Genomic DNA, 13,526 nt, shown 5'->3' on the forward strand with positions numbered 1-13,526 from the left:
TTATTTATAAAAAAATATGTTATTTTTTGTACGTTATTACAAAGTTAAGACGTACGCTGTGTGCATTACTAAAAAAATCTTACGTTACGGACGTTTTTTCCCCGTTAGGGTATCCCTCCGCATAGACCCATAAGGAACTACGTTCCAAAAAAAAATAAAAAATAAAAAAGCCCGACGTATCTTCGTTTAAGAACTAATGGCTGAGCAATGAACCGTTTCTAGATATTATTTATCTTTGTAGCACCAACTATTCGGTTTAGTTTACACCGGTGGCGCGTCTTGCATATTTCAGTGTGCCCACGACTTCCTCCCGCGTGTCCGCTATAGGTGGCTCGCGCACCACCTCACAGATGTTTGACATAGAACACGCGACAACAGAACGAACACACAGATTGTGTTCGATTTCTTGACATTACATTTACTGGTGTTAGGACGTCTTGTGAGTCCGCGCGGGTGGGTACCACCGCCCTGCCTATTTCTGCCGTGAAGCAGTAATGCGTTTCGGTTCGAAGGGTAGGGCAGCCGTTGTAACTATACTTGAGACTGTAGAACTTATATCTCAAGGTGGGTAGCGCATTTACGCTGTAGATGTCTATGGGCTCCAGTAACCACTTCACACCAGGTGGGCTGTGAGCTCGTGCACCTACCTAAGCAATAAAAATAAAATAAAAAACACTAGGCATTTAAAATTAACATTATTACTTATTGTCATTATTATTAGGAAGTCCAACACTCATATAAATATTACTGATAAACTAATATAAATATTAGCCTATCCATTAAGTATATGTACTTTCTACTTGGATACCAAGTTTCAAGTCAATCGGATGCATGGTTCAGTGGATATAACGGAACATCCGTAAAAACCACTGTAGATTTATATATTAGTATAGATAATACCTTATATACTTATAATAAAATTATTATTAAACACACTTTCACTTCCATTTATTTATCGGAATATAGTTTTAATTAAAAAAAATCTATTAAATACAAAAGTAATATGAGGTACCTATATCATTTTCTTGAATTTTAGCGAATCGTAGACATAATATGATGATCTACGTATTGGGATGTATAAATAATTTATAATTCGAATTATGTATTTCTAAGAATTAAAATTATTATTTTCATACCATTGACGTTTTAGAGGATTCAATACCAATATTTCCTCCTGAACATCGATGAGTATATAACCCCTAAACTACAATAACGCCTCTACGAAATCACAGTCTATGCCACTGACGTAAGCTCTGGCACTCCTGACGAAAGCACGTGGCCGCCATATGGCCGGGGGCGTGAGCTTTTAATATCAGAAATCTCACAATTGTAAACACTGTCCATCTGACATGCTCCTGCATCGTGTGTCTTGATTTGGAAGGTCTGACGTTGACAGGTGTCAGTTGACCACCAGGTACACTCAAAGCTCGGTGCTATTAGTGCGAGGGTTCCGTATTAATTTATTTAATATTATATTAATATAATATTTTAAAAAATAGCTAAAACAATACCCAAATGTGTTTCCACAATCAAAATGACATATAAGTAGAAAGTGAAAATAGAAATTTAAGTTACAAAAAAAAACAAAATAAAAGCAGAACCAATCTAGGCAAGCACTCACCTACTCCTCGTCTAACTAACCTTTATAATAATCTAGTTAGAAAAGCTGAAAACCTTGACATATTTGGCGATTCCCTTCCAATATTTAAGAACAAAATTATAAAAAGTTGTTGTTGAACCTCAGCCTCAGCCTTGGTCTGAGTACTCGGGTATTACTATCCTTGTTGTCTTTCTGTTTTTAATTTTTTATTATTATGTATAGTATTGTTAAATCTCTATTAATATGTTAATGTAATGCACGCTGTGATTGCCTATAATTAGAGTTGCAGTTATCAATTGCTCTATACATGTCAATGTTATTTTATGTCTTACTGTAAACCCTGTCGGTAATCCTTAAATAAATAAATAAGAGCAACACAATACGCACATATTATTTTGTACATCAACTATCGCATCATTAATCGGCCCTTGTTCAGCCTCCAGATAACATACATTGACTAGTCATGCCGTGTGGTTTCGTTCGCGTTAAATCTGTTATTCAGTCTGTCTACAACATAAATGCGCCAACCACCTTGAGATATCAGTTCTAAGGTCTCAGTATAGTTACAACGGCTGCCCCGCCCTTCAAACCGAAACGCATTACTGCTTCACGGCAGAAATAGGCAGGGTGGTGGTACCTACCCGCGCGGACTCACAAGAGGTCCTACCACCAGTATTCTTCGCTCGCACCAGCTGAATGTATCGCGAAGGGCCGATATGTGTTTACGCAGTGAAGGTGGTAAATAATAACTCATAATAGCGTCGCAAATTTAAATACCAAAACTAGGAAAATCAGCATACTCAAATTCCTCATATAAAAAATAATTAATATCCATTAAATATACATTAAATAAAATTTGTTTTTTTTATACTATTAAAACTATGCAGCTGTAAACTAGCAATTTCTGGAAGAAATAAAAGGCTTTGTTATTTTATTTTTATTTATTTATAATAGCGTCGCAGCAAAAGCGGGTAGGTGAAAGAGAGCCTAGTGTATTTCCAGCGCCTGCCTCCCCGGGGTGTGCGCTGGGACCAGATGGGCGCGTCAGGTGCACACCCCCCGAATACAATTTTTACTTTCGCACGTAATTGAAGGATTTGCCTTAAGTTATGCGCTTAATCAGTTTTCACAGGTGCTCTTAAGCTCCGCCCCTGACTAATGGTGACGCGAGCTTTCAAAGTTTTTGTTTTAGTCGAGTTTTCACAACGAATGTCGCGGTTTCGTGATAGTTTTGTGTGCTTTTGTGCGTCAATTAATAAGTTTCAAAAGGAGAAAGTAACTACTCATAAAAGTGTTTATTTATTTTAGTAATTTATAGACATTGATGAGAGTAGATAACTATTTCTGCTGTGAAGCAGTAATGTGTTTCGGTTTGAAGGGTGGGGCAGTAGTTGTTACTATATTGAGACCTTAAAACTCATATCTCAAGGTGGGTGGCGGCATTTACGTTTTAGATGTCTATGGACTCCGGTAACTTTTTAACACCAGGTGAGAGCCCCTTCTAAGAGACAAAAATAATAAAGTTTCTGTTCTGGTCTGTTGTTTTACGATTTTTTCTTTGCATATTTTGTAGTACAGTAACGGGAGTCAGCCATCCGTGATTATGATATGTGGAGATATAACGACGGAGGGAAGATCTTTCACCGAGCGGGTGATATTCCCCGGTAGACCGACGGTCCGAATGTTGTTGTTCGGAACTTGTATTTATGGAAGCTTATATTGAAAATGTCGTTAGTGAGATTCAGGCATCTTTTTTTTTATTGCCCTTGTAGGCAGACGAGCATACGGCCCACCTGATGGTGAGTGGTTACCGTCACCCATGGACTTCAGCAGTGCCAGGGGCAGATCCAAGCCGCTATCTGTCAAATATCTTGTGTTCTATGATGACTGACAGTAGGCAGCGGCTTGGCTCTGCTCTTGACGTTGCCGAAGTCCATGGGCGACGGTAACCACTCACCTCATCAGATAGGCCGTATACATAGGTCGCTCTTCTGCCTACAAGAGCAATAAAAAAAATTAAGGGGACCATGTCGCTTGACTGCCCTTGATCTTGGTAATACGATAAATTAAACGCACCGATTAAACACATTCTATTTAATGTCTCTGTCTGTGTTCAGTTTCTGAACGTCAAAATGTCAGCGAGCCACGTCCGCCATGACACCAATCTTCTTTCAAAATTTAGCCGCCAAGAGCAACGCATGAATTTTATACTTCTCGTAAATTAAGTCTTTAATTTATCATTTACTAGCTGACCTGACCATCATTTGCTACCTTCCCGTGCGGACTCACAAGAGTACCACATACAGTACTCACAAGAGGTCCTACCACCAGTAAGAATTATAATTTTGTATAAAATAAACTTAAAACAAACAAAAGGAATCCGTCTGACGGAGGACACATCAAAGAAAAAACAAAATTGTTACTTTTATTTAATTCGGAGCATTTTCATATTTATCTACCTTTTAAACCTTTTTTGGACTCCCACAAATAATTCAACACCAAAATTTGCCAAATCGGTCCAGCCTTTCTTGAGTTTTAGCGAGACTAACGAACAGCAATTCATTTTTATATATATACTAGAGGTCCCGCAGTAGTCGAAATTAGACTATAATTAATTGGAATTGTAAGTTTGTACACTATGCTATATTTGCTCTATATCAGGCTCTCCAGTACCAGACCGTTCCAATAGTCAAAATCAATTTTCTAGTTCTACCTCTAAGCCCGTTGTAAACAATATAATGAAACCTGCGCTTACTAAAAACATTATTAAAATATTCAGTGATGAACTAGGGAAAAATATGGGTGTAGCGCTGAATGATCTGTGTTTGGGACAATCTGTCATAAATTATTGTATGCCTGGGGCTTCATGTACCCACATACTCAATAAAATTTTAAATGTGACTCATTGCCCTAACACAACAATAGTCATAATGATTGGGAGAAGGGGAAATGCAGATATAAGAGATATAAAATATCAAATAAATCAATTATTAACACTACAGGTGAAAAAGATCATCATGTTTGCATTTCCATTTATTTAGAGTATGCCAGCAGAAAATAAAATCAGACATTGCATTAATGATTTCATGCAGACAATTTCTAATGTTAATAATTATTATGTAATGACACCATGCAAATCAGAAAATATATTTTATACTATTGACATTAATTGCATGATAAAAAATAAATGTATTATTATGACAAAACCTAACAAATTCTATTTAGGTAGCTACAATTTTAGACAAGTAGCAAACTCGCTACATTATTTTTTACACATTTATCTAGCCATGAATTTGGCTAATCAACCTACTGCTTCTTTTGAGCAGAAAAAAAAATATGACATCTATTAATTTGGAATCCGTTCCAAGTAATTTAAATTAATTACTAAGACAACAGAGTTTACCTCTTGCAGTAAATATGATTTATTTGGACACAGCCCATCAACAAATAATATTTCTTTGAAAACAACTGTGATCAACCTGGTGCATCAGAACTTACAAGGTTTGATGGGTAAAGAACTTGAAATTGATTTGTTCCTAGATTATAATAAAGTCAATGTTCTATGTGTTACTGAACATTGGCTTAAAAAATATGAATTAAATTGTAATTTTAAAAATCACCAGGTTGTAAGTTCCTTCTGCAGAGAGAATGCTATACGAGGTGGCTCACTGATCATTGTTAATAAAGATTATAAATGTAAGGAACGTAAAGACATTGTGAGCCTCTCTGTGGAACGGATTATTGAAATGGCATGTGTAGAGCTTGAGCGATTCATTGTTGTAAGTGTGTACAGGCCCCCGAATTCGTTATATGATTTTTTTGAAAATATAATGGAACGTGTTTTATTAAAGCTTTCTGTTTCTAATAAACATGTTTTTATTTGTGGTGATTTTAATATAAATTTATTAGAAAATACAAATGCCACTATTAGACTCAGAACATTGTTAAAATCATATAACCTTAGCAATCTATTTTCAGAGCCCACAAGAATAACTAGCACATCGGCAACCTGTATAGATAATATTTTCACAAATGTAAAACCTTTACATAAATGCATTATTAATCATTTAAGTTCAGACCACAGTGGACAATTCTTATCTTTTAAAATTAAATCTGTTTCAGATGTTAATAGTACAAGAAAGCTACCGTTTGTTCCTATTAATATTAGACGTTTGGAGAAGCTTAGAGGTAAAGTTTTGGCAAAAATTCCGAATGTTTCTTATAGTGAAGATCCCAATGTTCATTACATGGATTTATTTAATGTTATTAATTCTGAATTTAGTGCCATCTTTACTTCTAAAACTCTGATCTTACATAATAAAAGATCATTCAATGAATGGGCGACTGTTGGAATTCACAAAAGTAGGCAGAGATTATACGATCTCTATCATGAAAAATCATATAATCATAATAAGTCATTTCATGAGTATGTCTCTAAATATTCCAAGCTGTTTAAAAAAGTCTGTACATTGGCCAAGTCATTGCACTTAGGCAATCTTATAAAAAATGCACCTGACAAAATTAAAATGACTTGGAATATCATTAATAGGGAGACTGGGAATGTCAGAAACAGCAATGCTGAATTAACTTTAAAAATCAATAATCGAATAATAACTTCTCATCAAGAAGTGGCCAGTGCCTTTGAGCACTACTTTGCTGATATCCCAGCTTCTACCACAAAATCTTTAATTTCATCTCCTACCGTCGCCGAATCATTACTGCAAAATCATGTCGATAAATGCAGTGTTAACTTTAAGTTCACAAATATTGATATAAAGGACATAATTGATAATTTCAAGCTCATTAATATTAAGAAAACTGGTGATTTATGGGGAATTTCAATTAATGTTATAAAATCCATTATTGATATAATTGCACCTTACCTTGCTACAATATTTAATGACTGTATTGATGGTGGTGTGTTTCCTGATCTAATGAAATATAGTAAAATAATACCTTTATTTAAATCTGGTAGTACTTTTGACCCCTCTAACTTTAGGCCCATTTCAGTACTACCTACATTGAGTAAAATTTTTGAAAAAATTATTCTGGAACAACTTTTGAACCACTTCAATTCCAATAACCTGCTTCATAACAAACAATATGGATTCACTAGAGGTCGGTCAACTATTGATGCAGGTGTAGATCTCATTAAAAATATTTTTCAGGCTTGGGAAGAGTCGCATAATGCCCTTGGGGTTTTCTGCGACTTATCTAAAGCTTTTGATTGTGTTGAGCATAATACATTGTTGAGGAAATTACACCATTATGGTATTAGGGGCGTTTCATTAGAACTTATTAAATCTTATTTATCCGGAAGAATCCAAAAGGTAGACGTTAAAGGAACGAGATCTTCCGGTGTCTTACTTAATATGGGTGTTCCTCAGGGTTCCATATTGGGTCCCTTCCTATTTCTTGTATATATCAATGATTTACCTAAGTTTATTGAAACCCGTCACGAGGTCGTATTATTCGCTGATGATACATCATTATTGTTTAAAATTAAACGACATTTGGAAGATTATGACGATGTGAATGATGCTATCTCGCGCGTGGTACATTGGTTTAGTGTTAATAATCTGTTATTAAATAACAAAAAAACAAAATGTATAAAATTTACTACACCTAATGTTAGACAAGTAGACACTAATATTACTGTAAGTGGAGAGACACTGGAGCTTGTGGATTCGACAGTTTTTCTTGGTATAACAGTTGATTCCAAGCTGCAGTGGGGTCCTCACATATGCAAGTTAGCGAGTAGGCTTAGTTCTGCAGCGTTTGCGGTAAAAAAAATACGAATGTATACTAATGAAGATACGGCACGCCTGGTTTATTTTAGTTATTTTCATAGTGTTATGTCCTATGGCATTTTGCTATGGGGCAATGCTGCCGATGTCGAAACGATTTTCATCCTGCAGAAGAGGGCTATTCGTGCTATTTATAATATGCACCCGAGGGAATCCTTGAGGGACAAGTTTAAGGAAATCAAAATTCTAACTTTAGCGTCCCAATACATTTTTGAAAATTTATTGTACGTGCGTAAAAACATTGAAGAATTCCCCAGAGTCTGCGATTTGCACAATGTGAACACTAGGAACAAACATAGGCTTGCGTTGCCGGCGGCTCGAATTAAGAAAATAAGCAACTCTTTCAGGGGGCTGGGTGTACAACTTTTCAACAAGATCCCACAAAACGTTCAACTACTACCTGTTCATAGATTTAAGAAAACTGTTAAGGAACGTTTGTGCAACAAGGCATATTATAAAGTTAAGGATTATTTACTAGATGGCACTACGTGGGAATGAGGCGCTCGCTCCTGGCCTTTTCATTTTTCATTATTATTATTATTTTTTAATTGTATTTTTTTGACTTGTTTTTTCTTTTATTGTGAATATTTCTATTTATTTAAAAAAAAAAAAAAAATATTTGAGAAAAAACAAAAAAAAAAAAAAAAAACCCGCTGAGTTTGTTTCGCCGGTTCTTCTCAGGACTGTGGCTTTTTTTGGAACCGGTGGTAGAGTTAACATTGTTATTTGTATTTTGACATTCAACAAGTGTGTCATACTGACATCTAAGTTGAAATAAATGATTTTGAATTTGAATTTGAATTATGATTGTATTTTATACTTCTATAATCACAAATTTCGGCAAGACTACACTATAAATAATATTAACAAAGACAAACAATATTTAATCTATTCCCAATTTGACAACAGACGTCAAGAACATAAGTTTGACAATAAAAAGTATGCATGCGTGTGTGCGTCAAATACATGGTATGTAGTGTGTGTAATGTTTTCTTTATTGATTTAATGTATCTTTTATGCATTATTTAAAAAAAAAAATTAGCATTGTGCACTTCTTCTCTATATTCTCTATAAGTGTGGAAAATTTCACACTCCTCCGTCCGCGCAATTTTCGTAAAAAGGGATACAAAGTTTTTGCTTCACGTATAGATAGATAAAATAAATATCTCAAAACAATAAATACAGTCCACGCTCAATTAACACAACGCAACAGTCTGTTTATTTATTTTTATTTCAGAATAATTACAAAAACAATTAGCGGCACAAATGTAACACACATAATTATTGTTATCGAAGGCCTTCATGACGGTGAAAGATTACATTCCATAGAAACAGGTCAAGCTAATAAAAACGCGTTAATAAACTAATAATAAATTGAGATCATTATAAATCTCCTAACTCAAACATTGTTCACGGCATTGTTATGATTTCATATTACTGTAGTCTCTAAGTATTTAACATCCAATAGAACTGTTTTTCTCTGACTCATGCTCAGTCATATTACTGTCTGGTACGGACCGTGGGTCTTCGCCAGACCAGAGCCAAATGGTATGACGTTTAACTAAATAAAGAACAGATTTTGAATAATATATCATTGTATTTTTTTTTTATTGCTTAGATGGGTGGACGAGCTCACAGCTCACCCGGTGTTAAGTGGTTATCGGAGCCCATAGACATCTACAACGTAAATGCGCCGCCCACCTTGAGATATAAGTTTTAAGGTCTCAATATAGTTACAACGGCTGCCCCATCCTCCAAACCGAAACGCATTAGTGCTTCACAGCAGAAATAGGCAGGGTACCACCACCTACCCGCGTGGACTCACAAGAGGTCCTACCACCAGAAAATATTATTCTTCTTACTCTATTAATCTTAATCTATGTGTACATTGACCAATAGAAATTTTAACATATAGAAACTTAGAGCCCCGGCATACTCGCTTGCCTAAGTATCGCCAAATTCTTTGCCCATTGAAAGACCCTACCCAGTGAACCTGTGAGCAATACGATATTTTTATTGTCCTAGTCGGCAGATGAGCATATGGTCCATCTGATGGTGAGTGATTACCGTCGCCTATGGACTTCAGCAATGCTAGGCGCGGAGCCAAGCCGCTGCGTACCGAAAGCGTCGTGCTACCAATATAGTTTTGATTACTATTTTCAATCTGTAATATCTTCCTTCGAAGCACAGGTCTCGTGCCGTCTCTATATATCACAAGATACATCGAATAAGAATTTAGATTAAATTTCCAAACCTTAAAGTTCTCTGCAACTACATCCGGCCACTAGACCATCACCGCAGCATCCAAGTGACGCAGTACCAGACCACCGTCTGTAAACACTCAACACAGAACAGACTTGAATACAGAACTCTTCTATGTTACCAGCTCTGCGGAACTAAAACCCGAGAATTTATAACAATAATCCCAAGAATATAGGAAAGAGATTGAATTACTTTCAAAGATCATTTACGCATATGTGTTTCTTGTAGTTCAAGTCGTTTTTGTTAAATGTAGTATTTTATAAATGTTTTGTAAATTTTATCGTGTCGGCGTGGCCTAAAAGATAAGATGTCCGGTGCATTCGTATCGAGCGATACAACGGTGTTCGAATCCCGCAGGCGGGTACCAATTTTGCTAATGAAATACGTACTCAACAAATGTTCACGATTGACTTCCACGGTGAAGGAATAACATCGTGTAATAAAAATCAAAAAGTATAGGTAGTTACAACGGCTGCCCCACCCTTCAAACCGAAACGCACCACTACTTCACGGCAGAAATAGGTAGGGTGGTAGTACCTACCCGTGCAGACACACAAGACGTCCTACCACCAGTAAAAAACGGAATTCATACCAACCTTATCGGAAGATGAATACCGGCCTTCACGCGGTGTCTATGTGCTGTATATGATGCATGAAGCTCCTCAAAATCAGACGAGAAATCCATTTGCAACAACAACAAGACCTTAGAAGACGTTTACAAACAGAATAGGTATAATTTAAATAAAAGCTTTCGTTGATTTTCAACAAACCAAGATTTTTTCGTGCGCTGGTAACACTGCAGCTTTACGTCACTCAACGTAACCGCTGCTGGCCAACACCTGGCTAATGCCTCGATCAAGTGGCGCGTTCACTTCAACACTTTCCCATTTATACAAATACAATAAATCCACATTGAACTTATGCACTCACAATATTTACAAGAACGTTAAATCAAGAAGGTTCGCCAATCTTCAATTTCCGCGAAACGTGGGCACATAATTGAATCTGATTTAACGATTTAAAGCCTTCTTCAAACAGAACGCGTAATTAGCGCGCGTCGGGGCGCTAAACTGACGCCGGGCTATGACGCCGAGATGTGTTGTACTAATATAGTAACATACCGTCAAACAAAGCCCCAGCGCTATAAGTACGCAGCGCTATGTCGCGGCGTTAGGACGCTTTGACGTCAGGCGTTGTAATTTTTTACAAATTTTATTTTAGCGTCCGAGTGAATTTGTATTAAAATACTAGATAATGCCCGAAAAATTGATATAAATAGTTAGAAAATACCCATGCTTATACAATGCCACATCTGAATCACTCGACATCTTAATACTTTTAAATTTTCACACTGCTATCGAAAGGCACTATGATTTGGCGAATGCGTTGCGTCAAGGAGCGTTAGACTCATCTAGTCAATGAAATAGGAAACCTATGGAAATGAAACGTCAACCAAAATTTCGTGCCACTGTGACGTCATCTGGCCACAAAACATGGCGGCTTTAGTGCTGTACAAAAGATTTCAATGATTTCAATTTTATCGATAAACGTTCTTGGCTCATTTTATTTTAAATATTGTTGAGTATTATTTATTTATAGAATTTATACTTTAATGGGAAGTAAGTAGGTATATTGTTATGTGCAAATATGATATGATTTAGATGGGTGAAATCTAAGACAAGTTCGTCCTTCGAATTTGCCAAGTAAACGATATGATGATTTTTAAAAGTTGCTACACTGATTTTATAAAGTTGTCGTTTGTCGCAAAACATAAAGATATGGCGTAGTTCAAAGCCATCAGCCCATTTCTAGCATGCTAAATGTTATCGTATTTTGAGTACGTGTTTTTCTTAGACTATAACAATCTATTTTAATTGTTTTGCTGACTCTAAAGTCCGTAACATACTACCGCAGCGCACCCCAAGGAAGGTGCGCCGCACCATTTGAATCACTTTCGCTTGAGAGTGATTCAAATTTTAAACTTATCAAGGGACCGCGTGAAAAAAAAACACCTACAGAACATTTATTCATTAATTACAAACGTCATTCCTTGTGACATCCTCTCTAAAATCACTTAATTATTAAATATTTAACAAATTTACAATAGTGTTTTACTCACTGCGGAATAAAACTATTTTATTTAAATAGTTCCGAAGAGATTTTGTCGGTAGCCTTTTTCCCGAAATATCTAAACAGAATGTCTAAATATGTTTTGATGACATATTTTAAAGTGGTATTTATGATTAGTGTCATGATCAATAGATTCCGACCGAAAAATGGATTTTTCGGATGAGGGCTCCATAATGAATTTAAATACATATAGATAATAGTTTTAGGGCATCGACTTTCTTGAGATCCTATAAAATACGTTTTAATTATTATTTTTGTATGTTTTAAGCATGATAAATTATGAAATTTTATATAATCAATCATATTAAATCGATATCAAAGTCAATAAATAATGTACAACCCCAAACAGACGGCCGAACTGACGTGACAATGACATTTGGCGCGCTAAACATGGCGGATTTTCGGCCTCATTAGACGGAGACGGAGATATTTACGTATATTCATGTTTCATTTTATGTACGCACTAAAATACTGTTATATTGTTTTCCTGCGAGTTAAAGTGCTGAGTAAGAACGAGATAGATATATGTTTATGTATGTGCCTTCAAAATGGGTGCTATTTATATAAGCAATTGTACGTATAGAACAATATGTCGTGTCCCTACTATATAGGTCTATGCATCTAGTCAATTGGTGTGACATGTCAAGAGCGCGACGTTAAGTACGCGGCGCTAAGTACGCGTTCTGTTTGACGAAGGCTTTAATTTAGCGTTTGTGTTGTTCACATTAGTTAGTGTGTTTTGAAGTCGTCGTGGCCTAAAGGATAAGACGTCCGGTGCGTATATAGCGATGCAGCAGTGTTCGAATCCCGCAGGCGGGTACCAATTTATCACGATTGACGTACTTAACGTACGTACTTAACAATTGTTCACGATTGACTTCCACGGTGAAGGAATAGCATCGTGTAATAAAAATTAAACTCGGAAAATTATAATTTGCGTAATTACTGGTGGTAGGACCTTTTGTGAGTCCGCACGGGTAGGTATCACCGCCCCGCCTATTTCTGCCGTGAAGCAGTAATGCGTTTCGGTTTGAAGGGTGGGGCAGCCGTTGTAACTATACTGAGACCTTAGAACTTATATCTCAAGGTGGGTGGCGCATTTACGTTGTAGATGTCTATGTGCTCCAGTAACCACTTAACAGCAGGTGGGCTGTGAGCTCGTCCACACATCTAGGCAATTGAAAAAAAAACATTACGTCCGAGATTTTGAATTGAAGTTTTGCTAGCGTCTAAAGTGTTTCTCGTCGACATTCCATGCGAATATTGATCAGTGTCATATGGTTACAGAAGCTTATAGACATTGCATCGTGAATGCTCAGCCACAGCCTAGAGAGTTTCTCGCCGTATCTTCTCAGTGGGCTCGCGATTCCAAACCGATGGTAGATTCTGGGAAGCTCTTGCTAAAGCTAGTGTTAGTAACGTCCACCAGGTTAGAGTACCGTGAGCTCACCTACTCCTTCGGTGAATCTAGCATGACCTTTCGAGGTCACTAGAATAGGTAGGAAAAAATTAAAAAATGTGTTTGCTGTCGTCCACTGCAAGATATGAGGTTGAAGTTTCAAAATGTTTACTGGTTGTCCTAATTTGCTTACCGAAGACTATGATTGCTTCTCCGTGACACACGGACACGGTTCACAATTATTTCTCAACTGTAAGGCCAATCAAATTCGTATCAGAAATAAGTAGGAGGCACTGAACCGCAGGTATCTGTAGCTGTTAGCTATACA

At 36.5% G+C, this 13,526-nt stretch overlaps 1 protein-coding gene across 3 annotated transcripts in view; it reads left to right on the forward strand.

Annotated features, from left to right (window-relative positions):
* The window catches only part of LOC101742156 (protein CBFA2T1), a 95,470-nt gene that overhangs the window by 39,146 nt on the left and 42,798 nt on the right, over positions 1-13,526 (forward strand). Inside the window, exon 1 of one of the 3 annotated variants that reach the window (XM_062674436.1) lies at positions 3,792-3,930. The exons of the other annotated variants lie outside the window; for them this stretch is intronic. The gene's annotated coding sequence lies outside the window, so the exon portion shown is untranslated. Of the gene's footprint in view, positions 1-3,791; positions 3,931-13,526 lie in introns of those variants that run through there. 3 annotated transcript variants of the gene reach the window in all.

The sequence above is a fragment of the Bombyx mori genome, chromosome 20 (genome assembly GCF_030269925.1).
Source record: "Bombyx mori chromosome 20, ASM3026992v2".
NCBI classification, from domain to species: Eukaryota; Metazoa; Arthropoda; class Insecta; order Lepidoptera; family Bombycidae; genus Bombyx; species Bombyx mori.